This window comes from Camelus dromedarius, chromosome 2, assembly GCF_036321535.1.
Source record: "Camelus dromedarius isolate mCamDro1 chromosome 2, mCamDro1.pat, whole genome shotgun sequence".
Taxonomy (NCBI): Eukaryota; Metazoa; Chordata; class Mammalia; order Artiodactyla; family Camelidae; genus Camelus; species Camelus dromedarius.
In genome coordinates, this window is record NC_087437.1 from 120,222,277 (window position 1) to 120,250,200 (window position 27,924).

General features: G+C 59.3%; 1 long non-coding RNA gene across 10 annotated transcripts; it reads left to right on the forward strand.

The window, feature by feature from the left end:
* Positions 1-459: 459 nt before the first annotated feature.
* LOC105105910 (uncharacterized) lies at positions 460-11,352 on the forward strand. Of its 10 annotated transcripts, none has more exons than XR_010376867.1 (5): positions 460-719; positions 894-1,014; positions 1,459-6,657; positions 6,815-9,128; positions 9,482-11,351. It is a non-coding gene; the product is annotated as an uncharacterized LOC105105910 (long non-coding RNA). The 10 variants fall into 10 exon arrangements; XR_010376871.1 differs by having other exon boundaries at positions 462-719; positions 1,459-4,251; positions 4,983-6,657; positions 6,815-11,352; XR_010376864.1 differs by having other exon boundaries at positions 462-719; positions 6,815-7,150; positions 7,490-11,351.
* Positions 11,353-27,924: the final 16,572 nt, after the last annotated feature.

Here is a 27,924-nt window from a genome sequence, read left to right on the forward strand (position 1 = left end):
CCAGGGCTGGGGTGGAGCAGGCCCTTTATCTGCTCTGGGCCTGGCAAGGTGGCCCAATCCTGCAGGGATGAAATTGTGGGTGGTGAGATGGTCCCTGCCCTCTTGGCCTGCAAATGCTAGAACTGCATCACCAGCGCAGGGTGCAGACACCCCGAGCGGTCACTGCAGGCTGAGCTGTAAACGCTGAAGGCTGCGAGGCCCCTCCTCACAGGCAGCGGCTCGCGCTGTCTCCCCCTCGCAGTGCCTACGTCCTGGGGGAAGGCCCGTAGTCATAACAAGCTCCTTCATGATGGGCCTCCGGAGGAATTAGAAATACAATTTTTCGGGCACCTACAGAAAACCACGTGATTAGAGCTCCCGCACATGAAAGGGACACACCATGAGATCTGCGCCTCGTTTCTCAAAAGAACCAATTCAGATTAAAACAATGGAATACATTCAGGGGAGCGCTAGCCCTGTGACGCTTTCGGCGTCTGCTCTACGCAATTCCAGACGTCTCCGCCTCCGGAGGAGACCAAGGAGACCGTGCCCCTGGGCTCACCCTCAGGCCGTTCCGGGCTGTGTTTGGCCAGATGGAGGAGGCTGTGAAGTTCTCACGCATCGCCCCGAGGCGGCGGGAAGAGGCTCCCTGGTGATGCTCACCCTGGCAACATGCCCACTTGAATCAGCTCGGCGTAAAACAGGGGGAGAAAATCTGCTCTGTCTTTCCGGGTCCTAAGGTAGAAATTTAAGTAGCAGGAAGGATTTTTGATGTTAAATTTCCAGCTCGTAAAGCTGGATGCAAGTTTGTGATTGCATGTGGGTGGGGAGGCGAGATGTGGGGGGAGGGTGCGGGGAAGTAGGCACGGCTCAACAGGCCCCTCTTGAGACGAGACTCACCTCTCCCTGCACAGGGGGCCCTGCGGCCTCCTCCACCTCCCCCACCCCGCCCAGATGGCAGTGTCTGTGAGGAGAGTCACCCAGGCGACAGCGGGCAGCACCACCAAGACTGGACGATCCTGGAAACTCTTCAGGGTGAGGACGCGTCTCAGGGAGCCTGGGAGCCAGCTGCGGCCCCTGGCGCTGTGGAGCTGGGGGTGGGTGGGGTCCACGTGGTGTGGAGGGAGTGGGGTGTCACTGTGCACAGCAGGGTGTGACACGGGGACCCACGAGGCTGGAGCATCCGTGGCAGAGCAGCTCGTGGTGGCTGGAGCACTTGCGCGGACACTAGAGACCGCTGGGAGGGAGGGGGGCGGAGGGGCGCCGGCGTCAGCTCCGGGCGGCCCGCTGTCCACCCCTACTTCCTCTCCATCATGGAGAACCAGTGAGTGCCGGATGAAGCCCCAGGGTCAGGCCCACTGGCCCGTGGCTCCCTGGGGTTCTGACTCCAGGACAAGCCTCAGCCCCCTTCCCTGTCCTCACGGGCTCCCCCAGGTGAGGACGGTGACAATGTGAATGGACCTTAGCTTGTTTTGTCAGGCACAACTCTTGTGGTGACAGTGGCCCCAGAAGGTGAGCAGGCTGAGGCTGTGACCCATACCACCTTGCTGCCTGAACAGAGATGCTTTGGGAGTTGGCCTGTGTCAGCGAGCAGGTACGAAACAGCCCTGATCGGCTCTGCAGCCACTGATGCCCTGCAGTCTGTACCGTGGGTGCTCCGGCCACCACAGGGAGGGGCCCAGCTCCCTGAGGCTGGAGCTCCAGCCTGCAGGACACTCCGACACGCACGGGACACAGGACTCAGCAGGGGCAGGCCTGCTTGGATGCTTTCCTCAGGCCTGCACACTGCCCACAGGTGGGCACTAGCTCTGAACCACTCTTGGCATCCTCGCATCGTGAACACCGGGCATTCACCCGTAAGAGCCCTTTCTGATGTCCCCTGTGTGAATGGAAAGGCTGTGGACTTCCCGGGAGAGCCCCACAGGCAGCTTTGTGCCCATCGGCTCAGCCGCAGGGAGGAAGACCATGGGGAGCCCCCCCCACGTCGGGTTATGTGTTGTTGGTCGCCGCCCCCCCCCACCCCAGGTCGATTCTGGTTCTGGGCAACTGACAGCCTTGGCAACGAAGAAGCTCACGTTTAAAGTAAACCCCAGCCCGTTCAGAGCAGCCTGAATTTTCCAGAAATGCCCTCAAAGGCTGGCAGCTGTTACGCTGGTCCACATGGGAGCTGAGCTCACGGGTCCTCTCCCCTGCTCTGTCTGTCTGTCCGTCCGCAGCTCCTCCCTGGGGAGGCCCTCTCCAGTGGTGGAGACCGCAGGCTCAAGGACAGCAGAACAAGCCGTGACTCAGCCTGAGCCGACCACTCTCCCTGGCAGGTGCCACACAAAGGCCCCCTGGACGTTTGAGACGGTACAGGGTGACAAGGACCGCACAAGCTGGGGGTGACAGCTGGAGGGCGGGTGAGGAGACTGCACGGGCTCACGTCGAGCAGCTCCTGGCTTCGGCTCCGCATACGCCTTGGTACTGCAGGCAGAGCCTGGGTCCCAGGCCAGAAACCAGGGCAGAGGCCGAGAGCCAGAAGGTTCTTGGAGGACTTCTGGCCCCAGTTCCCCCTTTTCTCCAGAAAACAAGGCCTGGAGGTGGCTCCAGGGCTGTCCAAGGACACAAAGCTGGTCCATGTGGACTTGACAGAGGGTCTCAGCATGGCTGTGGGGGCCTGTGGCCCATTAGCTCCCTGGGGTGGGGGTTCACACCACAGCCTCCGGCAGAGCCTTTGAAGTCCACGTTCCTGGCCCTGCCTCTGTGTTTAGTGGTTCGGGGGCCTGGGGTAACACCCGTAGAGGACCTACGCTCCTGTGTGTTTTCTCTCTACAAGCCCCAGTCATCGCACCACCTTACTTACTGGGTCCAGGCGTCCAGAGCCATGGCCCTGAGGGGCACAGCCAGGCCTGCAGGTCCACTGTCACGCACCATCCTGCTCTCCTGTGGTTTTCCACAAGCTGTCCGCCCGCTGCCTCACATCACTGCCCGGCACTGCTGGCCATCTGGGTTTGCAGTCACTGCCCTGGCCTCAGCTGCTTGGGGCAGGGGCTGTGGCTGGATCTTCACTGTGTCTCCAGAACCCTGGACAGTGCCTGGCTCCTGAAGGACGGATGGATGGATGGATGAGGCAGTGGAGGGACTGCATGTGGGAAGGGTCCTCGGAGGCTTCTACCAAGGAGGGGGACCCTGGGGACAATGTGGGTCAACTACTTTCTCCTCAGAATGTGACCTCCCATCCGCCGTGACTCAGCCCCATCTGCTCCCTGCCCGTCAGGCCCTAAACCTCCAGTCCTGCCCGCAGCCTGTGAACGAGGACGCGAGACCTGGCTGTCCTGCCAAGCAGCGTGCCTGCCTTGTTCCAGCTCGTCTGCCTGGGGTGCAGGCAAGCGCTTCCGTATCGCCTTTTAATGGTCTACTTTGTTCACCAGGCTTTACAGTCACAGCCAGCTGGCTTGGCTGCCAAGTGGCCACGTCGGTCATTAAGACAGCAGGTCAGCCGTGGAGCTGGACAACTTCCTGCTGCCCTGGGGAGCCAGCCTGAGGTGGCCACCCTCCACCTTTTCTGGGGGAAGGAGGCAGTGGGAACATGGGGCATCCAGTGGCCTTGCTCGGTGTTTTCTGAGGTGCAAATGCCAATCCGCTGTACCACCTCCCCGGGGGACCTGAGTCCCCTGGGCTCAAGAGGAGCCCCTCAGTGTTTGTGTCTGGAACGCAGTCAGGAGCTGAGTGGGAAGGAAGGAAGGCTGGGGGAGGAGCTCCCTGCGATCTGTCTGAGGGGTGCCTGCCCCTCCTCCTTCCTGACCGTCTCTTCGCTCTCCCGCAATTTCACAGGGAAGCACAAGCAGGTGTCCCCACTGCCAGAGGCCAGGCCCACCCTCTGCGTCCACCAGCTTCGCTCTGGGCCAGTGACCCTGGAATGCTGGCCCACTGGGGCGGGCGGGGTCTGTTAACACAGAGTCAGGGGCTGGAGGTCTGCTTTTCCAGGCAGTTTTCTGTCACTCCCGGGGGATGGACACGAGCAGGTCTGGGAAGCAGCAGATCCAGGTCATTCATCCACTCACATGCTCCAGGGCAGCACCTTGAGGCTGGGGGTGCCGGGTGCAGCACCCTCACTCTCTGCAAGTCCATGGTCTATACCCTCCTGGGGTCACAGTGCCCGCTGAGCTTCCTTTTTCCAGCACTGTTCTGAGCTCCTTAGCTCGCTAAACCTTGGAGCCAGAGCCACCGTAATCCAGAGGCACAGAGAAGTTAGGCAACTTTCCCAAGATCACACAGGAGCTGGACCCAAAGGCAGGTGCTCTGGACCCTGAGTACATGCCCTGAGCACTAGACACACTGCCCACCAGACAAGTGCTGTGCAGAGTGCACAAGAGTGTAATGAGAAGCCGTACTTGTGCAGCTTTAGATAAGATAGTCAGGGAGGACTGCTTGGAGGGGGTGACACTCCAGAAGGAAGAGGCCGAACAGAAGAGCCCTCTAGCCAGCGGCTGTGAGTGACCTCTCCCTCCTCTCCAGCGAGAGACCCCCGGATGGCTTACAGCTCAGTGGGGATCGGGCCCATGAGAGGCCCCCAGCTTGTCTGAGTTGGAAGAGCCTGGAGCCATTCTGCTCCCGCGTGGGCTGGGGCTGAGCCTTGGGTGGGAACACGAGAGACAGTGGGGTGGTCCTGCGGGGGTGGGATCCCAGGAGGCAGCCCTGGGAGGAGCCCTGCGACGTGAGCTGAGCCTGGAGCTCCATATGGATGTCCCCTTGCCGAGGACAAGCTGATAGCGTCCCTTGTTGGCTGGCCCTGGCCCTGGTCTCACTGGGGCTGTGCTGTTCCTCCCCGGGTCAAGAGCCTGAGCCCCACAGAGTGGGAGTCCCAGGCCCCGCCCCTAATGAAAGACCCCCCTCCCCACAAAGGCTCTGCACGCTGCAGGGCAAGTGGCCTCACTAAGCCACCCAAAACAAAGCAGAACAGATCAGGTGTGTGTGTGTTGGGGTGGGGGATCTTAAAGCAACCGAAATCTATTCTCTTGTAGTCTGGAAGCCAGAAGTCTGAAATCAAAGCATTAGCAGGACCAAACTCCCTCCCAAGGCTTTAGGGGAAGTTCTCTCCCTGCCTCCTCCAGTTCCTGGGAGCCCCAGCATCCTCTGGATCGTGGCCACACCACTCAGCCTCCTCTCTGATCCTGGGACCCTCCCTGTGGGCTGTTCAACTGTCTCTGCCTGCGTCTTCTGGGGTCACGTGTGCATGGGGCCCAGGACCCCTGCAGGCCACATCGCTGGAGTGTGAGGACCCAGGGACTCTGAGACCCTCTAACCAGCAGCCCCACCTGCCTCCAGAGAAAGCCCCTGGGGACCCGCCCCCCTCACCCCGCCTCACCCCACAGAGCCGAGGCTGGCCTGAGCCTGAGGCCTTGTCCGCAAGCAGCTTCCCACAGGCCCCGACATCCCGGGCTGGCCACATCCTCCGGGGCGCTCGGTCACTGTGCACTTCCCTCCATCGGGACAGGGACATGCTGCGCTGCCTCCAGTTGGGCCAGGAAGTCAACATGACTGAAGTGACAGGGATTTAAGTGTCCCCATGCCTGCTGCTCTCCAGGCCTCAAGTCATTGTCATCTCTGTGTGCCCACACCATCCACAGGCTTCAGACACACTTGTGCAATAGGCCCCCTTCCCTCTGGCGCCGCTCCTCCATCTCAGCACAGCCATGGCGCAGGTGCGAGCCTGGGCACGTGTGTGCAGGCGTGGCTGTCCAAGGCCCCGCGGTCTCCGCACAGACCTGCCCTCCCTGCCCAGGCAGAGCTGTGAGGCCCCAAGGACGTCCCCGCAAACCCCGAGAGGGAGGGTGGGCAATACAGATACCCAGACACGCGCACACCACACGTGCGCGCACACACTCAGAAGACACACACTCCACATACACCCTCCCCACTCACACGCACATCACGCACAGACACACGCACGCCCACACCCACACACCTGAGGGGTGACTTGAGCAAACAGCTTTCCGTCACGATGGTTCCCAGACTCAGGCAGGTCCTGTCGTCCACACTGAGGGTTGCTCTGCACGGTGACTGCGACACTTCTGTGCCAGGGCTCTGAAAAGTGTCAGGAACCCCCTTGGTGTCCCCAAGCCTTGTGCCTGCACCTTACAAATGATACGGGGTCTCACATGGTTCACAGAGCCCCAGGATCTGGGAGGGCCCTCCTCACCCACTCTCAGCCCCTCCACTTGGGCTTCTGTTCCAAGGGGGCCCGGAGCGGCTGTACTGAAGCCAGGACAGCCTGGAGGACAGAGTCATCTGCCGGCAGCCAGCACCGAAGTGACGAATGCCCTCCTCTCACGGCCTCAGGCTGCGTACCTGCTGTGCGGAGCGCAGGCAGGCCCCTCCCTTCGAAGGCCCTTTCCCACCCAGGCCAGGAGCCCGCGTGCAGTCTGCCTGCTGACTGGGTTCCCGTCTGGCTTCTCTCTGAGCTGACCCCTCCCTTGGAAGTAAGGAGGCGGGTGGGCCCCCCTGGGATCTCCAGCAGGGCCTCTGCGCTGGCTCAGGAGAGGGACATTCAGGGGGCAGGACGCCCCCAGCTCCCCCGCACAGTGGGTGCAGGACAGCCGGCTCCAGTCTTCAGGTTTATTATTCTTTAGACTTTTTACCCAGTGGGCTGGAAACCCAGGAGGAGGGACAGGAAGGAGAGCCACGCAAGAGGTGGGGGTGAGAACGGGTGAGGTGGGCGGGGCCGGGGGGCAGCGGTCCTTCGGAGGCCGGACCTCCGGCGGTGGCCGGGCCGCCAGCCTGCCACCCAGAGCCCTCAGCTTCCTGTCCAGCCCACATCCAGTGTGGGGTCTGAAAGGGCTTCTCTTTCCCGCAGGGTTTTGGTTCCTGTTTTCTCTCCTTGGACCTGCCAGGACGCTATCAGGTGTGGGCCGGGGGCCCCCCAGGTGCGCCCACGTGGCCCCGGGTCCATGGCTCCCCCCAGGGGCCGGGCACCGGTTCCCAGAGCCCCGGTTCCAGACCCTCCCTGCCTCCGCACAGGCCGGGAGAGGGCGAGCCCCACGCAGGCTGACGTCAGCCCAGCCTTCCGGACAGGAAGCCTGGAGCCGGCATCCGGACCGCCAGTCCGCGCCCGGCTGTGGCTGGCACCGGGGACGCCGCAGCTCTGAACAAGAGGGGCTAAAATGCTCCCTTCGCCCAGTGAAATTCTCAGGTGCGTCCTGGAGCAGCCCCCATCCTCCCCTGATGGGCAGCAGACATTCTGGTCTGGCCAAGGGGACCACCCCCAACAAGGGCAGAGCTGGAGTGGCCCAGGGCTACCACAGTGCCCCTCTCCCCGGGGATCCAAGTTGGGTCAGTGTCAGGCCAAGCAGGGCGGGCGCTACCCCACCCACGCCCCAGCGGGGAGTCGGCCCTGTGTAGGTGCTCAGCTAAGATGTCGGAACCTTCCAGAACCCCGCAGGCCCGTGGTAGCCCGTCTCTGACACGCAGTCCACCCCCACTTATCCCTCAGTCTCGGGGCTCCTTTTCTTCCTGGTTCCATTGCTCCTAGGAACTCACAGGACTTCGGACAGATCTGAGTTCAGATCCTGCCCCCTCCTGGGGCCGGCGGGTGTCGGGGGGCTGTGGGCGTGAATGCCCCCTCCATGGCGGTTCAGACGCACTGACACCAGGATGAGGCAGCGGGCACTTAAGCAGCAGAGGGAACTTCGGGGGGTGGGTGGATTTCAGACCCTGGGTCTTCCGGCTTCTGGGAGCTGCATTCTGCAACCAGAAAAATCCCATCTGAAGCCCTGCGGTGGGGCCCAGGAAGCTACATTTTCACAAGGCCCCGAATTTGCAACATGTCTGAGCTCTGTGTTGTAGCCTCGGGCTGGGGCCCTGGTTCACCAGCTACATCCCTCAGTGTTTCTGAGCTTCAGCTTCCTCATCTGCAAAAGGCCAGTCTCACCGCAGCCTGCGCAGAATGCTCTAGGCGTGGGTGCTGGGCCATAGCAGGTGTCGGGCAAGTGGTCCTGCCCCAGCAAACACGGAAACCACACAGCACGAGAGTGAAAGGCGCCTGCCGCTCTGCCGTCCAGCGGACATGGGTTCTGAAACATTTCAGTGTGTTTTCAGCTTACCTTATCAATATAGTACAATTAAAAACTGGGGCCATGCTGTATCTCTACCGTGCTTTGTCCTCTAGGAAATTAGGATTGTTTTCAGTTTTTCACTATGATAGATTTGTGACAACTGTAGTTAATAGTCTTAGAAAAGAACCTGTGCATCTGAAAGATCATTCCCTAAGGCTAAACTTCCAACTGAAACCCACAGAGGCCTTCACGCTCCCTTGTCGCTTTCAGACGTTGATCTGCCCCCTCTCCCAGGCCCGAAGGCCAGCTGCGATCCCTGCGATCCCAGGCTGTGTCGCTGTAGAGTGTGGTGCTGCCCGGGAAGGGTCGAGCCTGGGAAATGTCTTTGGCGTTGTCCTCCCGCACACACCAGTCTGCCGGTCGCCCAGCCACCTGCCTGCTGTGCTGTCCTTGCTGGGGTGGGGGGCAGCTGCCATGGGATGGGGGGGCCCTGGGTGCAGTCCTGCTCCTTGCTCTCTGGCCATGCATCTAGGGACCGTGTAAGAGAGGGGCGTGGGTGGCACAGTGCACCCAGCCCTAGTCTCTTGTAGGCTCCCCCACCCGGTCTCTCTGGCCCTGTCCCCCGGGTCCCTGTGGGCCAGGACTTGCATGGGGGCTGGGAAGCACGCTTCACGCCTCTGGCTCTGAGCAGCCGCAGGGGTGACAGGAGGAGGAGTGCCTACAGGGACAGGTGACTTCGTCTGTAAACCGAGGGAGACCCCTGGGGGCAGGGCTTCCTTGTGCTTTTGCCAAATGACCTGGGCCCACCAAGATCTGTGAGAGCCAGGGCCTTTCCTCCCTCCTCCAGAGTCTTAAATCCTTTTTATCCTGAAAATGTTTGAACATCCAGAAATAGGAGAATAATCTAATGTCCCAGCAACAAATGAACAGGTTTGACCTGTTGTCACATTTGCTTTGCTTTATTATTTGTGTGTATGTGAAATATATTACAGGAGATAACACCCAGCCTGGCATCTCACCCCTAAACATTTAGGATAAATCTTTGGCAGAGACAAACACTTCAAACCTCTGGCAGAGACAAGCAATTCTTACACGACCTCTACGCTATCACCACAGGTAACCAGAGCAGGCTCCTTCCTCCGTGTCATCCAGTACTAGTCCATGTTCAAGATTTCCACGGTCCCCCAGATGCTGTTTCACAGCTGGTTTGTTTGAAGAATGATACAAAGTCCCCACCCTGCATTTGCTTTTATGTCACTTCCATTTCTCCTCATCTGTAAACAGCCCCTCCCTTTTTTCTTGCATGCCAAGGCTTATTGAAGAGGCCAGGTCAAAAACCCCTCATTCAGGATGTCTCTGTTTGTTGAGATGACGTCTAACTGTCCTCTGCCTCCCTTTCCCTGTGATTTCCTGTAAATGAGAGTTTAGATCTAAAGGGTCCATTAGACTCAGGCTCATTACTTTGGCAGGAAAACTTCACAGGTGTTGCATCTCTCAGAAGGCAGCAGGCTGTTTGGCTCTGAGGATGCTGGGACGGACCACTAATAATGAACTATCAGAAAAAGAAATTTTAAAGATAATCCTGCTTATAATTGTATCAAAAATAATAAATACCTGGAAATAAATTTAACCAAGAAGGTGAAAGGCCTATATACTGAAAACTACAAGACACTAATGAAAGAAATTTAAGAAGACACGAACAGATGGAAAGAAATATCAGCTCATGGATTGGAAAAATGAACATTGTAAAAACGTTCATACCACCCAAAGCAATACACAGATTCACTGGAATCCCTCCCAAAATTCCAATGGCATTTTTCACAGAAATAAAACAGACAACCCTAAAATCTGTATGGAGCCATAAAGACCCTGAACAGCCAAAGAAGTCTTGAGAAGGAAGGACAAAGCTGAAGGGATCGAGCATCTTGGTTTCAAACTATATCACAAAGCGACAGTAATCAAAACAGTATGGTACTGGCACAAATAGACACATAGATTAATGAAACAGATTAGAGAGCCAAGAAATAAACCCACTATATATGGTCAATTGATTTATGACAAAGGAGCCAAGAATATAAAATAGGAAAAAAAGAGAATCTCCTCAATAAATGGTATTGGGAGAGCTGAACAGCCACATGAAGAAGAATGAAGCTGGATCACTGTCTTGCAGCACACACAGAGATCAACTCAAAGTGGATTAAAGATTTGCATGTCGGACCTCAAACCATACAGCTCCTAGAAGAAAAGGTAAGGGGTAAACTCTTCGACATAGGCCTTGGTGGTGACACCGTAAGCAAAAGCGACAAAAGCACAAATAGACATGCAACTGAAAGCTTCCGCACAGCGAAGGACGCTGTTGGCAAAATGGAAAGGAAACAAACCGAACGGGAGAAAATATTTGCAAACCATGTGTCTGATAAAGGGCTGGTATTTGAAATAGATAAAGAACTCATACAATTCAGCAGCAAAAAGTTGAATCTAATTTAAAAATGGGCAGAAGATCTGAAGGGACGATTTTCCAAAGAAGACACACAGAAGGCCAACAGGGACATGAAAAGATACTCAGCATCACCAAACGTCAGGGAAACGCACATCAAAACCACAGTGAGGTGTCACCTCGCACCTGCCAGAACGGCTAATAACATAAAGACGAGAAACAAAAAGTGTTGGCGAGGATGTGGAGGGAAGAGAAACCTTGTGCACTTTGGTGGGAAAGTAAATTGGTGCAGACACTATGGAAAACAGTATGGAGGTTCCTCAAGAAATTACAAATAGAATTACCAAAAGATCCAGCAATTACACTTCTGGGTATTTATGTGGGAAAAAAATGAAACACTAAGTCAAAAAGATACCTGCGCCCCACGTTCACCACAGCACTTTTTTCAGTAACCGCCACACAGGAACGACCCACGGGCCCACTGATGGACGGTGGACGTGGGATCTGTAACGCGTACTATCCGGCCATAAAAGAGTGGCGTTTGCCACTTGCCACAACGTGGGTGGATGTCGAGGACATCATGCTAAGTGAACAAAGTCAGACAGAGAGGGACAAACACCGCATGACCTCTCTTACACACGGGATCTGAAAAACAGAGACAAAAAACCCAAGCTCACAGACACAGAGAAGAGACTGGTGGCTGCCAGAGGCTCGGGGAGGCAGCGGGAGGGAGCCGAGAGACGGGTGGAGTATTCCTGCTTTCAGTTTAAATAAATTGAAAAAAATAAAGCTTGCGATTACACTGACATTTCCAATTCAAATTTAAGACTGAAGTGTTATACTTAACCCGTGTGATTGTTCATTTGTTCGTCTTTTTCTCACACCAATACTTTTGTTTCCTCGCAGCATCCACATAATTACTTATTGCCTTTCTCCTAGAAAACACAAAAATACTCTCAAATAACAATGCCAGATTTAATACTAGCAATAGGACTTACTGAATGAGATTTATGATTTCTCTGTTGTTCTTTTGGTCCTTAAAACACATCCTACTGAATAAAGGCAAGCACTACGCTCTGGGATCCTTTGAAATCAATCTTTTCCTTGGTTGTGCGGCAAACTCCATATAGATTTACATGCTTGTTGGTTTCTCTTCATAAGGAAACTTTCTTTCTCAATTCGAGTTTATTTTTTGAATATGGAACACATGTGCTTAGTTCTGAAGGCAAGCACGGTGAGATAATAGAAAATCCACGCTGGCCTCTGCCGCCGGTGCCCGGCGTGGAGCTCCAGGGTCCCTGGAAATTCCCAAGTGACAAGAGCACGAGGAGCATCTTCTGTTCTAGTATTTAGTCCTTGACCCTAGTTCCTGACACAGGGCTCCTGAACCCTGTCACTTCCTGGGTGGCAGCAGTGTCCTTTGTCCTGGTGAGGAGACTCCAGGTGGGCTCCTGGGTGGGGGCTGGTTGCCACAAAGAACGAGCCAGGATCAGACACTTGAAATGTTCAGCGCCCCATCCCCAGCTTCTCCAGAGATGCAGGGGATCATGGGCCATGCCTCCATGAGGGAGCGCCCATAAACCCCCAAAGTAAGGGGTTCAGAGAACTTCCAGGCTGGCAGACACACCCACATGCTAGGAGGATGATGCACCCCAACTCCACGGGGACAGACGCTCCTGCACTCGGGACCCTCACAGACCTCACCCTGCGCATCTCTCCTTCTGGCTGTTCCTCCTTTATCCAATCCCATATTATATAAAAAACTGGTGAACGTGTTTCCCTGAGTTCTGTGAGCTGCTCCAGCAAATTCACTGGACCCAAGGAGGGGGTTGTGGGAAGTTCTGATTTTTGGCCAAGGTGGACGGAAGTCGTGGGTCATCTGGGGACCTCCTACTCGTAACTGGCGTCTGAAGTCTGGGGGGAGGCAGTCTTGTGGGACTGAAGGCTTAGCCTGCGAGATCTGATGCTAATTCCAGGTAAGGTAGTGTCAGGATTGAGTGACACTGCAGGACACCTGGCTGGTGTTGCAGAATTGCTTGATGTGGGGGAAACCCCCACCGATCTGGTGTCGGAAGGGAAGTGCTCCGAGTTAGCAGCGAGACCCGCACACAGGCGAGGGACTGGGTGCTTTTCCCAGCATAAACTCTGCATCAAAGCATATCCAGAGAAGTTTAGCTGCCACTCCTGCCCCCGCTCACCACGTAGGCTCCATTTTTATTAGTTCTTCATTTATTTTCCAGCACTGTTATTTTTTGCAAATATAAATACACAGGCACACATGCACGTTTTTCACTCTTTGTTACACAAAAGACAGCTCACTACATACTGCATTCTGCTTTATCTCCTTGTCAATCCCCAGAGAAGTAGGGGAAACCCGGCAAGATGGAAACGGGGGTCTGGGGTACTTCCTGCAGGCAGTGGGCGGGGCCGAGGGCACGGCGTGATGAACGTGGAGTTTCTAGCAGTCGATGTTGAGGGGATGTTGGGAAGAATCTTAGGTGAGACCGTGAACACCAAGTTAGCGTCCAGGCTCTGAAGCTGACTAGCCTGAAAAGTCTCACGGTTTAGGTGAGCCCCTCACCCCTTGCGTGAGGCTGCAGTTGGCACAGCAGGTTGGACAGGGTCCCCGCAATTCCGTGTCCACCTGGAACACCACAGCGTGACCTTACTTGGAAATAGGATCCTTGTGGGTATAATCAACATAAGAGAAGGTCACAACGGGCCCTAAATCCAACGACTGGTGTGTGTGTAAGAAGAGGACACACGTAGACACAGGAAGAAGGCCACGTGGTGGCGGAGACTGGGCTGATGCTGCCACAGACCTTGGAAGGCCAAGGACGGCTGGTACCCACCGGAAGCGGGAGGAACAAGGAAGCCCCTCCCCTGGAACCTTCAGAAGGACCACAGTCCTGCCTCTCCCGGCCTTTGATCTTGGGCTCTGTCCTCCAGAACTGTTGTTTAAACGGCCCAGTTTGTGCGCTTTGTGGCAGGAGCCCCAGGACACTGGAAGAGGTGGCCTCATCTCTGAGGCCACTCCCTGTCTGGACCCCGAGGACCATCCCAGATTGAGCGGCGCTCAAACAGCAGAAACAGGCATGGGTGGAGACCACCCCAGCTGCAATCAGTTCCCATGATGCTTGTAATCACTCAAGCAAGAATGGCGACTGTAAACACACATTAAAAGATTCTCAATTACATGGATCTCCCGGGCAAAATTATATTTCCATAAACACTGCAGAAACGACTCAGAGAACTGGATTACGGGGCCAGCCCGGAAACCAGTCTGAAGGCAGAAGCACCCCCAGTACCCACCAGACTCGGGCCCCTCCTGCAAGCCCCGCCCCACCCCTCAACTCCAGGTACCTGCCTGGCCTGCTGGGATGCTTCCGCCCGGGGCCTCAGCATGCTCGAAGCCCGGCTCAAACCAGCACCTCCACCAGAACGTGGTCTGGGGCCCTTGTCACACACAGGCTCCGCTAGTCTGCTGTCTTTGGACACATTGGTCAGTCAACCCCAGGCTTGCGGGCACCTGCTGTTACCTGTCCACGTGTGGCCGTCTGTCCTTGAAGTCACAGAAGTTAGATGGGTGATGTCAGTGTCAGCTGCCTGGCCAGCCCATCTAACCACTGTTAACAGAGGAGCCAGAGAGAGGCGAGAGGAGGGGGTGCCCTCTCCTGCACCCAGGGCCCCACGCCCCTCGGGCACCACGGTTCCCGTGAGGCCCCAGTGGAGGTGGGCTGCCCGGCTCAGTCAGGAAACACTGCAGAAACAGCCAGTCCGTTCTCTGGGCTCCCTGGGGCTTAGGTGTCCAGCAGCTCTCCTTCCATCAGCGGGGCCAGTGATCCACCGCCCCCACCAGCAGGAGGGCCCTCACACAGATGCGGCCTGCTCACGTGTGGTCCATCCAGATGTCCCCAGAGTACACGGCTGGGCCCGAAACCTGACGATTTGTGTCTGGAGGACCCTTAGTCCCCTCTGCCTGAGGGGTTCTCAGGCCACTTCAGGTGTCATCACTTTGGCAGGAATTCTTGGCACTAGGCACCCGTGGTTTGAAATAATTATTTGCACTCTGCCCTTAGTTTCAGGAACAAATTCCTGGATAACTGTCCTTTCTAGTTCTTTGCAAAGATTCTTCAGGGCACAGCTCAGCTGTGAGGAGACCCGGGATGCGGGGGAGGCACGGGCAGAGGCTGACACTTTCCCAAGGCCCCTGGCTCCCTCCAGGCTGCTTGGGCCTTGGGGTGGGGGGCTGCTGGGGGTCAGCGCTCTGTGCTGTGGGTTGTTCATTCACTGGGATGGGACGTCCCCCCTGCCTCCCTCTGCTTTGTGAGTCAGGCAGTGATGCCCTTTCCAGGCTTTAGAGATCTCCCCAAGAGTTCCGGCGCCTCCCCGTCACCCACGTGGTCTGTCTCGAGGTCACGGCGTCGGGGACAGCACTCACGGCCACATTGTGATCCGCGTGCCCCCCGGGCTTCTTGTTTGCACCGTCTCCATGTTCAGACTCCCCTCTGTCTTGGCCTTGAAGCCAGATCTTTCTTTTCAGGGCATTTTTGTGATCTTTCCCGCCAAGTTCTGGGTGTAGGTCTGCTTTTGCCACGCCGCCTCCCCCAAGCTCTTAGGGGACCAAGGGCAGGAGGGGTTCCTCTCAGATCCTGTCTCACAACAACTCAGTCAGGGCAGGACCCCCCCGGCCCCACACCTGGGTACTGTGCCAGGCCTTGGTCTTTTTAGTCTCCTGGGTGCAAGGCTCCAAATGGGGGTATGTTTGCCTCTGGTGCAGGTAGGAGTGGTGAGATGGCCGTGGCTTAGCTCTCTGCAGCCGGAGCCTGACTTCCGTCTGTGTTACACATCACTGTCAGCAGGGACCTCTCTCCACTGCACGTGCTGTGGGTCCTCTGGGCCGGGCTCCGCGGGGCTGACCCTCGGGGAGGGGTGGTACATGTGTATGATGGGGTTGGGGGGACCTGGAGGGGTCAGACTGAGCCTGCCCGACCGCACAGCATTCTGTCTACAGAGCTCTGTGCTGGGGGAGGAGCGGCCGCAGAGGAAAGAAAGAGAACAAGGCTGCTGTAAACACAGCTGCCCCAGTTCTGAGTGATCGGCAAGACGGTTACCATCAGTGGAAGCACCGCCTATAAGGGCACTTTTTAGACAGCATCGCAGGGACAGGTGGGTCCACACGTGTATCTGCCCAGACCTGAGACCTCGCCCCACTTCTGAGATCCGGGAGGCTTTACTTACCCATGCCCTGCTGTTTGCTTGCTCCCCTGTGAGAGAGAACCCCGTTTCAGTAAGGAGCTGCATTGCTGAAAATTCTTTTTGGCCGCAAATGACAGAATAACAACCCAAGCTCATTTCCGAAAAGCAGGGAACGTGCTGGTTGACTTAACTAGAAATTGTAGGGTGACTAGCTTCAGGAACAGCTGGATCCAGGAACTCTAAAGCCATCACTGGGCACCCACTTGTTCAGACTAAACTTGATTTCAACTGTGTTGGCTTCGCTCTCAGGCAAAGATGGCCCAGGAGTGCTAGTCTTAGGGGTCCTTGGCACCTCCAGCCTGGAGGCTCAGGGTCATTCTGCCTTCGCTGTTCCAGCAAAATCCTGCACAGGACTTTGATTCTTTGGACTCAGGTCACATGCTTGTCCCTGAAGTGACTCTGTGGGTGGGGAAATACAGTCCTCTCATTGGCTGGCCTTGGATCACATGACCTCAGCCAGCTCATGTGACCGTCCTGCTGTGTCAACAACAACAAAAGCCACTATGGGCAGTAAGAGTGAGCAAGGAAGTTTTGCTAAAGGAAAGCAAAGAGGGGTTTTGTTACCAGAGGAGGAGGAAGTTGCGTCTGGGGAGGTGAAGTCCACTGGCGCCTGACTGTCCCAAGGGTGATTTCTGACGTCACCCTGGGAGAAGCTTCTTGCTTTCCAGGGCCCTCACACCTCCCACCAGGAGCACCCCCTACTTCCTCACGTCTGGGGGTCCCACAGAGCACACAGCTAGGAACACAGTAGGTGCTCAGTACGTGTTTGGGGTGTGGAAGCACACAGCAGGCACTGTGACCCAGTGAATCATTGAGTCCTCCTGCCTAGTACCATCCAGGCTGAATCTCTCACCTCCTGTGGGGCGTGTGGTAGGGGGTCCGTGTGTGAGAGACAGACAGACGGACGGGGGGAGAGGGGTGTGCCCTGCCGCTGGGACACGATGCCCTTTGGAGGGCTGGCCCTGGGGACCCCCAGGAGTGCAGGTTATCTAAAGCCAGCTTCTTCCCCCTCTGCTCCCGTTGGCTTCAGGTCAAGACCCACATGCGTTTGACGCTAATGGAAAACTGCCTTGTGACCCGTGAAGTGGCCTGAGCCAGCCGGCCTGTGACAGGGAGGGGGCTGGGCTGGGCCAGGAGGGCTGGGAGGGCCAGGCTTGGGGGGGGGCTGCCACGCCCACAAGGTCGGCCTGCGGGCTCCAGGGGCGGGGCCCATGGCTCTCCGGAGAGCACTGCACCGAGCAGCCAGCTTAGAGGGGGCAGCTCTCAGCTGGCCCTGGCTTGGCTGGGTGGGAACAATGCCAGAATTTCAGGCATTTGGAAATAAAGCAGCTGCAGGGACAGGCCACCCCAGAGACCCCTCCCCTAACCAGCCTGTCAGATCAGCTGCTCACAAACCAGGGCCCGGTGGTCCCCCGGAAGCTACAGAGAGATCTGAGGAGGGAAGAAAGGTCTCAGCCAGCACTTCAAACGGAAACCCTCTCAACTCCTCAGCGTCAGGGCTTCCTTCTCCTTTGCTATCTGCCTGCCTTTCTGGGTTTCCAGGGGCCGGGGGGGCTAGAAATAGAGGTACATTCCATGCATTCGTTCACTTTGCAAATATTTGCTGAGCGTCTCTGGGGGACGAGGCAGGCGGGGCCCACACTGCACCCTCCTCCTCCTCCTCATCTCGTCTCTGTGAGCAAAACAGAGAAACCCCCGCCTTTAGGGAGCTGGTGCCAAGTGCGGGAAGACGGATAAGGAGCAAACGGAGAATGAGGACGTCAATTAGTAGACCAGGAGGTGCTACGTGCCACGTAAAAGCCGGGCGGGCAGGATGGGCGGCTGGGAGCGGGTGGGCTCACTGTTGCCTGTGCTGGTTGGGGCGAGGCAGCCCCAGGGCTGTGAGCAGCGTGCTGACATCTCCCGTCTGTGAGTTTTCAGGCTCCCTTGGTGCCACGTGGAGGACGGATGGTGGCGAGGGTGGCAGGGACACCAGTGAGAGCACGACAGGTCCGGGGTGACCCAGCGAGGTGGAGTGGGCAGATCCCGGATGTGTCCTGCGGGGAGGACCAAGGGGCTTTCCCGAGAACTGAGATTCGATCTGGACAAGTGCAAGGGCGTGGGGACCTGCTGCCGCGGGGGAGGCGGGTGGGGCCCCCTTGCTCAGCCCTCCGGACATCCAAGCCATGGTCTGCATTCCAGGACAGAGGGCTGGGTTGGGGGAGGCATCCAGGAGTCATAGCGAAGGTTCACCCTTGTGCAAGTATCTTTAATTCCGAGACCCACGCCAAAGCCCTGCAAACATTTACCCAACCCCCGCGCTGGGTCCTGGAGAACTATTCTCACCGTGCAGAGTAGGACGTGGTTCTGAGAACTCCTGAGGCTGGGTGGGTGACAGCGTGTGGGTCACCAGACCTTCAACACGTTGGGTTCTGCCCTTCCAACCCCACTAAGAGCGCTGACCGCCACGTGGGGACAAGGTCTGACAATGATGGTGCTCCTGTGGTCAAGGTCCTGTGATGCAGCGAGAAGTGACAATGGGAGACTCCCCCTTCCCACCACCTTCCTGGGGGGCTGCACTTAGACCTTGGGGTGCAGGCGGAAGGAAGCTGCTGAGTGTGTGTGGGACACGTGTGGGTGTGTGTGCGTGCGTGTGTGTGTGTGATCTGTCTTGTGTATCTATGCATGTTGCAGGTGTGCGTGCATGTGTTTGTGTGTATGTGTGCGTGTGTGAGAACTGAAGTCTGGTTTAAAAATGATCAACTGAACTCGTGCAGAGAGAATCCGGGCTCGGAGGGCTCTGCCGGGTAGACGTGGCGCCAGCACACCCAGGTCCCTGGAGGGGAGGGGGCGGGTGTGGATGCTCAGCTGGCAGCCGGCACGTCCCTCCCTGGGACTCACACTCCCATGTCCCCTCCAAAGCAGAGAAGCTGTGCCCTGAGCTGAGGCGGGGGAGGAGGAGGGCCTGAGGGGCGGAGGCGAGGAAAGGGAGTGCACATGCCCGGGTAGGTAGGCGGCTGGGGCAGGAGGGGCCCGGGGGAGGGCACACCCCCACCCCAGAGGCTGCCCCTGTGAGTGGTTTGCTGGGACCTTGGGAAATAAGTAGCCCCATGAGGTCGGCCGTGGGCACCGGAGCCCCCACAGGAGTGTGGCCTGTGCCCAGTGGTTCAGGGAGGCCGAGGCTGCGCTCATGGTCACTGTGAACAGTGGCTGGGGCTGCGTTCACGGCTGGCAGGTCTACCCTGGCCAGAGGTAATTTCCTGTGTGCAGGTGGCCCACTCCCGATGCTGGAGGCCAGCCTGAACGGGGTGGAAGGGTGGGGATGGTCTGTGCAATGTTCCAAGAGGAAGAATGGAGTCTAGGACGCTGACTGAAAACAGAGAGCAAAATGCCACGAGACGGCTCCAGGCTCCCTGGAAAGGACTCACCTCGTTTCCTGCACTGGGGACGTCACCACCACCTCTACCACCAGCACCGTCACCATCATCACCACATCTGCCACCATCACCACGACCCCCACCACCTCTGACCACCACGACCACCACCACCACCATTAAACCACCGCCACCTCCAGCACCGCCACCACCGCTGCCGCAGGCTCATCACTGCTGCTCAGGAGGTAGCGACTGGAGGTTTCCCCCCGCCCCGCAGGCTTCCTCCTTCCTTCTCTGCCTAGCTTCCCTGTGCTTCGGGAGCTGCCCAGCAGGTGGTGACTGCTCCCCAGGCTCCCTCCCCGCCGGCTTCCAGCTGGGGCCTGGCCAGTCGGGGGCAGGGGCAGGACATGGCATGGAGGAAGCAGATGGGGCCTTGCTCATCTGCATCACACAGTGGCCCGTCTCTGCAGGAGCACAGGTCCTGCCGGGTGGCCCTTCCCAGGGCTTCTGCCCTCACCCTGGGGACAGCTTTCCTTGTTGTGCCCCTTCGGCTGGGGTGGTCGTGGCTCCTACGCTCACGGGTCCCTTGATGCCCCAGCAGATCTGGTTGTTTCCCTCAACCTTGCCAATACCTCTGAAATGTTCTTTTCATTAACAAATCTCTTCCACCGCCCCCCGTGAGTGGGCCATCTGTTTCCTGCTCAACTCTGAAAGATGCCAGTCTCGTGGAGCGCCGGGCGTGCCACACTCATCCCAGAGGGAGCCAGAGCACCTATCCGAGGCCCCGTCATAACGCCTGGCAGCGCCTGTGCCTGGGGCGTCCAGGCTGAGCCCAGGGGTCCCGCCTGCCCCGTGGTCCCGCCCGCCCCCGGGGTCCTTGCTCCAGAAGCCGAGGTAGGAGCAAGAATGAGGGAGGAATCAGACAGACCTGGGTGGAATGGGGATCTTTTCAAGACTGGAGGGTCCATCCAAGGCGGTCTGGAGCCTGCCCTGGCTGCCCCCACGGCGCTGGGAGGGTCTGCTGGGTTGGGGGGTAGCCTTGGGCTTTGAGGAGCGGAGGAAAGACAGACCCTCACCCTGGGGAACACAGTACCCTCTCCAAAGAGCGCTGGGCAGGGGAGCGCAAACTGCTGCCCTTTCTTCTGGGATAAAACCCCTCTCACCTCCCCTCTCCCCCTGCCTCCTCCCCCTGCCCACCCCGGCCCCTGACAGGTCTGCGTTCACAAAAGCAGCCGCTTGCTTTCCCCTCCCTCCGCCACCCCCTGGTTTTGTCTCCCTGTCCTGAAGCCCCTCTCAGATCTCAGGGCTCCACACTGCTGCCAGCAGGTCATGACCCCGTGCGGGGGCTTGGAGCTGGGTCCTCAGCCTCTCCGTCCCCTGGACTCCGGATAGGAGCCATGAGCATCCCCAAGCCCATCCAGAGGGGCTGAGGAGTGGGCCCTCTGCTTCCACATGTGGGACTTCGCCAGGTTTCTGGGTCCAGCACCTTCCCATAGTGTCCACTCCTGGGTCCTGAGGACACTGGACTCCTCAAAGTGGTCCCACTGACTCCTAGCGAAGGCACAGTCCCAGGGCAGCATAGAAATTGTCCCCCTGGAACAAAATGGAAGTTTCTGGAGCAGAGCCCGTGCAGGGGGTCGGGGCTCTGCTGCCTTCCCCTGGGCTCCTGGCCTCTTCTCCAGGGTCTGGATCCGACCCTGTCACTCCTACTCCCCCAGGGGCCCCTCCCCTCCTCTTTTTCCCTCGGTGACAGTAGTGACAGTAACAGCTGCAGGCCGCAGCACCTGCTGGCCAGCAGACCCACAGTGCCACTTGAGGGGGGCCTCCCCCTTTCCTTGAGAACACCCTTCGGCATGGAAGCTGTGAGCTGCACCCCAGAGATCTGGGAGAGGTCCCAAGGACCACGACAAAGCCACTGCTTCTTTGGAATCTCAGGTTTTGACTTAAAATTCATTCTTATAGTGCATTCTTCTCCACCCCAGTCCACGCTTTCCACGGAATGCTCCCTGGGTGGCAGCTCTGCTCACCGCTCCCCAGAGCATTTGGGTCCAAAACTTGGGCCATCAGACGCCAGTGACTGCTCAAGGCGTGGACCATCAGGGTAACCAGATGACAGTGTACTTGCCTGGCGGGCAGGCAGGGAGCCAGGCGCAGAGCCTGGACTTGGCCAGCATCGTGCAGGGTGGGGACCCAGCCGCTGGAAGAAAGGCCTGTTTACTGGAGCGGGAGGATGCCAGCTGCAGGCCTGCCAGGCTCCGTGGGATCTACCCAGAGACAACGGGCAGCCTGGGCCCTGGCCATCCCATCCTCCTGGGACGTGCAGGCGTGCCGCCGTGCACCTGGCACCGTGGACAAGGTGAGCAGAGAGGGGACGTTGTTTTGAGGAGCTTCTGTGTCCAGATGCACATGTGTGAGGTCAGCCAAGACAGTGTGGGCAGAGCCACAGGGCCACCAAGTGTGGTGGGTCGCCTAGCGGTCCCCAAAGCTGTCCACATCCTCATCCCGGAACCTGTGAATATCTTACTTTCAGGGCAAAGGGGCACTCAGGTTGCAAATTTCCTCCCCCCAAAGTGGGAGGATGACTCTAGATTCTCGGGGGGGGGGGTCAAGTGTACTCACAGGGGTCCCTTAAATGGGGGAGGGGAGAATCAGCGTTAGGGAAATGCAGAGTGAGAAAACTCGACGCCCACCGCTGGCCGTGAACCGAGGGAGGGGGCACAGGCCCAGGAGAGCTGGCGGCCCGGCAGTCGGGGGGGCCGGGAGATGGAGCCTCCCCTGGGGCCCCCAGAGGGGCCAGGCCTACCCACACCTTCACGTTAGCCCCGGGAGACCCGCGTGGGGCCTCTGACCCCAGAGGCTGTAAGAGAATAAATCTGTGTCTAAAGCCACTGAGTTTGTGGTCACTTGTCTCAGCGACAGGAACTCTCACGGAGCCACGAGCCGCCTGAAAACCTTGATTCTGCCCTCCACCAAGTGGGATGGGGAGGCAGGTACAGCCTGGGGCTCCCCACCTGAAACTTGAGGATACGTACCCTCTGTTAAGGGCCAGGACGATTACGTGAGACGGCACCCCCAGGGCCCTTAGCGCAGCCACCGCCCATGGTAGGACGGCGCCCCCCTGTCGGGCCAGCTCCTTCCTCCCCAGCACACGCGCCCGGATGCTGGCTCTTCCACGCCTGTGGGTCAGGGCTCGTCACTGGGCGAGAGGGAGCAGGGAAAGCTGGGGGTGGGCAGCAGGGGAGTGGGCTTCGGGCTTGGGAGACGGGGAGGAGACAAACTGGGGAACCTGAAAGGCAGCCAGGCCCTTCCCAAGATGACCAGAGGCACGGCATCAGCTCGAACCAGGGCTTCCTGCTCCGGCAGCCCAAATGGGTTACAGGTGAGTGCAGCCATTGAGCCCACCTGGCCCGGGGCTGCACCTGGGTCCCGGGCTGAATGGACGCCCCAGCGAGGAGCCCCAGGAGAACCCAGCCTCTCCTGGTCATCAGGGCGCCTCCAAAGGTGAGCATTTTCTGCAAAGTCAGTACGTGGGAGACTTTGGGAAACAGGTGCCGGAGGGAGGACGCAGGAGCGGGTAGGGTCACTGCGGACGGACAGGGGAGCGGCACGGGCCTAGAGTGGTCTGGGGGGAGGGTCAGGGTCCTTCCCCTACCCCGGTCTCCTCCAACCACCTCCAAGTGCAAAAGGCAGGTTGGCCACTCGCAAAGGCCTGGTTACCGGGTGTCATGGCCACTGTGGGCCCAGCCTCCAGCTCTCCAGGGGAGGGGCCCCGAGGCCAGTGAGGATGGAGCAGGATGTGGGAGTCCTCCCCCAGCAAGTGAGGCTGGGGCGGAGAGGAGTGTCTGTGAGCTGCCGGTGGTGGGGATCCTGCCAGGCCCTCGGGACCCGCCCCCGCCAAACACACACACAAGACACAGAGCTGCCAGTGCAGTGGGGCCCTGACCAGTCCTCTGGAGCAGGACTGCCAGTTGCTCCCCTCGCAGGGGATTTTAAACACGAGTGTCTGCCCCAGACGGCTAGAGACCTGTCCCTCTGCTCCCCCGACTCAGCCACACGGGGGCCCCTTTTCTCCTGGGAACAGACCTTCCACGCTGGGGCTCCAGACAGAGGGAGCTGTCCCTGGAGAGAGGGTCCCAGTGGGAACAGAAGTGGAACATTCCTGTGACAAAGCCCGGGGTGGGGGCAGGGGGTACTTAGGCTTAAGGCTGAGACAGACCCGCCAAGGGCCAAGGGTTAACCCGAGAGGACCCCCAGCCGGAGCTGGAGGACCAGTGGTCTGTGAGAAAGCCCTTGCTGACATCCCCTGACGGGAGCAGGGCCTAGCTGTGGGCGCATCGCATGGAGAGCTCACCCGGAAACCGTCCAGGCCCGTGGCCCCGCCTGCCCCAGAGCCACAGGCGGAGAGGCACTTCGTCCCACGGCACCCTCAAGCCGGGCAAGTGCAGAGCGTGCTGGGGGTGCCGTGGGGCCGCCAGACACTTTCCTGCCTGGAAAACCAGTGGCCCCAGGCCACAGCCGGGGAGGCCACATCACGGCCCCCTGCACACCAGCCATCACCAGCACCTGGGGCCCCGGGCCGTGGTCCAGGCTCTGCGGGCTGCAGCGCTCCCAGATTCCCTATCCAATCCGAGGGGCTGCCAGGTGTCCCCATCTCTGGGGCCAGTGCTCCACGCCCCCACCTCACCCACAGGTGCCCGGGGGTTCTGTGCCTCAGGCCCATTCCCTAGAGGCCTGGGCTGAATGTGTGTCCATACATCCCCTTACCCTGAGCCCCAGGGACGACCCTGCCTCCATTGACAATGCCGGAGGGCACCCTGTGGCCGGCACTGCCTGCAGGGAGGGAGGGAAGGAGGAGACCCCCGGCATCCTGGCTGCTCTCTGGTGGCGGGTGTCCCAGCCTGGGCTCCCCCCACCCAGCTGGGCACCCCACACTGTTCCCAGGGTGTGGGCCCTGACCGCCAGGCCCGCCCCACCCACTGCAGTGTAGGGGCTGGAAGCTTAGCACGTGTGCAACTGTTTGTGGCCAGATGCCCTTCCCATGTCCCCTTAGCCTGGTCCCCTCCGCCCTCCCAGGAGGACTCCACCATGAGTCACATCTCCACCCTGGTGTCAGGCAGAAGCGGCTTCGAGAAGTCAGATTGCAGAGGCCACGCCCTCCAGAAGTGGGGCCCCGACGCAGCTGGCAGCCTGGAGCAGGCTGGGGTTGGAGGGGAGGGAGTCCGTCCTGCCCCTCGGTCCTGCCCTGCTCCCTGCTCCTGCTCCAAGCAGTGCAGGCGGCCACTCTGACCAGTCCGACCAGCTCGAAGACTCTTGCTGGGCCGGCTCTGCAGGCCTGGGGCAGGTCATGGTGACAGTGTGTCATCTGAGGAGGATCTTTTGGCATCACATTGGGTGGCTCTGCCCTAAGTGGCTCAGAGGCCCAGTTGCATGCCCAGGAGCCCCAGCCCCAGCCCCTGCTGGCCAGGGAGAGCCAGGACCCAGCCAGAGATCACTGGGCAAGGGCTGGGGGCCTGGCAGGCAGAGGGGAGGCCTCCAGAGGTCTGAGCCACTGGATGGGGCCAAGACCGACCCCCAGAGTCACCCCAAGCCCCTGGGGTTGGGCGGAGCAGCACCTCCATTCTCGTCCTGGCCCTACCCCACCCAGCCTGGCCTGCCCCTGTCAGCCTTCGTGTCAGACCTCAGTGTCCTGCTCTGGTCCCCTCTGGCTGGGCCAATTAGATGAGCTCATATTTAAGATAGGGGACTGTTTTTCCTGCTAACCTGGTGTAGAGGCTGAGTGGTGGCCCTGAGAGAGATGTCTGCCCAGACCTGGGGATGTGGCCTGACGTGCAGTGTGGCCTGTGCAGGTGGGCTTGAGGTAAGGATGGAGATGAGGACATCCTGGATCAGGGTGGTCCAAAATCCAGTGACGGGAAGAAGACACGGACTCACAGGGAGGGGCCACGAGAGGACGGAGGTGGAGGTCGGGGGGCGCATTTCCAGCCAGCAGGAGCAGAATAGGCTGCGGTCAGACTTTCTCCCCGTCCTCAGAAGGAACCAGCCCTGCCCACACCTTAACCTGGACTTGTGGCCTCCAGAGCTGTGAGAGAATGAGTTTCTGTGGCTTAACCCACCCGGTTTGTGGTGATTTGTTACGGCCGGCCCAGGAAACGGCTACACCCAGGATACTCAGAGTGAGGGACATGCCAGTGACTCAACTCAGAGCCCTGGCAGCAGCGGCAGGAGCGAGGCTGGGGTGCGGGGGTGGGGAGGGAGCCGGCGGCCACTGGTCACAGGGCCTGCAGGGCTGCACAGCTGGGGCGGGGAGCAGGCCACGGCCCGACCCCCTCACCCCGTGTCGGGGGGCGGCTGGCATGGGAGGCTCTCCTGCACCACAGCAGACCACGCCTCCTGACTTTCCGTCCCCTTCTTCCCGACCTGACAGGGCACAGCACCTGCGTCCTGCGGTGATTAGCCCAAACTGGCCCCCTGTGGGCAGCCGCCTGGACTGAGGGTGTCAGTGGGTGGAACCAGAGAAGCCCTGGGACCCCTGAGTCAGGGAAGCACGGCTATTGGGCCCCTGAGGTTGCTGGCCCCGGAGTGAAGAGTCCGAATGTCCCGTTGGGGTGAGGGGCCCCTCTCTGCATCCCTGCTGAGCCTGAACGGGCACTCGGCAGGGGTGGGGTGGGGCAGGGTGCCCGGAACTCCTCAGGGAGAAGCGGATTCTTGGATTCTCAGAGGAGAGGAGAGGGTTACCAGCACTCTGTATGAGCAAGGACGAGATGGCCTGTGTGAAGGGTGAGCGTTAGGGGATAGAGGGAGACGCAAAACCAGGCCCGGGCGCCCCGCCGCTTGGCCCGCAGACGTGAGCCCTGCGGTGAGGGCAGCTCGCGGGTCTGACCTCCAGGTTCCACAGCACAGCTGGGGGGACGCGGCCCCCACCCCGGGCCTGAGGCCACAGCATCCCCCTGCCGCCCATGTTTGCTGCCTGGAGGAGGGCCACTCAGAGCAGGCGCACTGAGCCGCGCGTGCGCACACACACACACGTGCATGGACACGCACACACGCACACACGTGCACACGCACACATGCAGTGGTGTTGCCCAGGTGCAGAGGGAGGTGGGGTTCCGGCTCTCAGGGTGGTCCCTGTCCAGAGGAGTTGGAGGTATCCTGTGTCAGGGGTGCCCTGGAGGGGTGCTGGGCTGGTGACAGGAGGACACCCTACTTGTTTCAGCTCAAAGTGGGTTGAGGGGAGCCGGGGTCACCTTCTCAGAAGGCCTTGTGTGGATAAAGCGTTGTATCTCCGAGGTGACTCACCTTTGCTCCTGTCCCAGAGTGGGGGGAGGGGGCAGTGACAAAGGGGGACGCCGGGAGGGCCACACAGGGGAGCTGCGGGAGGCAGCAGGGTTGCCCCACCCCTAGACCGGCTCTCTCCACCCAAGAAAGTTCTGGCTCACACCTGGGCCTCGGGCCCCCCAGGAGCAGGTCGGAAGCGAGCGTTTCCCCACACACTCCGACAGCTGTGTTTCTCATTAGGCTCCTCTGAGGAAGCATTTGTCTCAGTGAAATTGCAGGTTTGCTGTGGTGGCAGCAGGCCCCTGCCAAGTCCCTCAATTAGCTGGAGTCCTCCAGTGGCCACAGGGTGGCCAGCTGCTGTTCCTGGGAGCCATCCCGAACCCACTGGGGCAGAGATTCCGGCTTCCGCTCCCTCCTCTCGGGGCCTGACCCTGGGATGCTTGCATCACGGAAACTGCTTTTAGAAGCCCCGTTGCCCAGCCGTCCAGCTCTCAGGGAGGCAGGAGCACGGCTTAGCAGGCAGCGCTCTGTGGACGTGCAGCCCATCTCCCCAGGGACCCCCTGCGCCTGCGAGGTCGGTGCCCAGAGCTGTGACGTCACTGTGATTCCAGGCGGCTGCCAAGCGCCCAGCATGAAGGCCCCTCCTGGCCAGCTCAGCATTGACGCAAATCAAAAGCTTCCAGTTCTCCGAGCAGCTGCCACCCCGTCCTCAGCCGGCAGCCCTGCGGTCCACGGCGGGGAGGGAGGGAGGCGGCGGGCTGCAGCGTGGGGCCTGGCATTTGAGATAATCAGCTGCTCTTCAAAGGGCAGCCAGCATGGCATGTGGGCTCCCTGGAGGTCAAGGAGAGCCAGCCACTCTCAGCTCCCAGCGAGGTCAGCCACCCTGTGGAACCACAGTTCTGCTTGCCAGGCTGTCTCCTGCCCTGTCTCCCCATCCAGCAGGTGCCCAGGGTCCTTCAGCCCTGGTTGTGGCCATTTGCCCAGAGTGCACTAGAAACATGGGAGGAAGTCAGGCCAGGTGGACCCACCCCAGGGACGTTTGGGAGCAGGGGGCAGGGCAGCCTCTGAGTGGCGTTGAGCAGAGTGGGGTGGGTTTCCCGTTTCCTCCAGGTCTCCTGACAGGGTGGGTGTAAACAGTAGCTGTCCGGAGCTGCTACCATCTGGCCTCCCTGAGCCTCCAAGGAGCTGGTGGAGGTGCACCTGTCAGCAGATCCTCACCAGAGCAGCCCACAGACCACACACATCCGGGGATCCTTGGAGGAACTTGGGGAGCCAGGTGTGACAACCATGCAGACCCAGAGCAAACTTCCCAGCACCTCTGGATCAGAGCCCTCCTGGGACCCTGACTGCCATGGAAAAAGCCACCTCAACCCGCCTGCCGGAGTGTTCTGTCCTTCCTTACACACACACACACGTGCTCATACATGGATGCACATGTGTGCACAAGTGCTGCACAGATGCAGCAGTGTGCACAGAAACACAAGGACTGCGAGCACACACGTGTGTTCACCACATTCACACACCATGCACATGCATACACGCATGCGCATGTATGCACACATGCAACACACACACACACGCACATGGC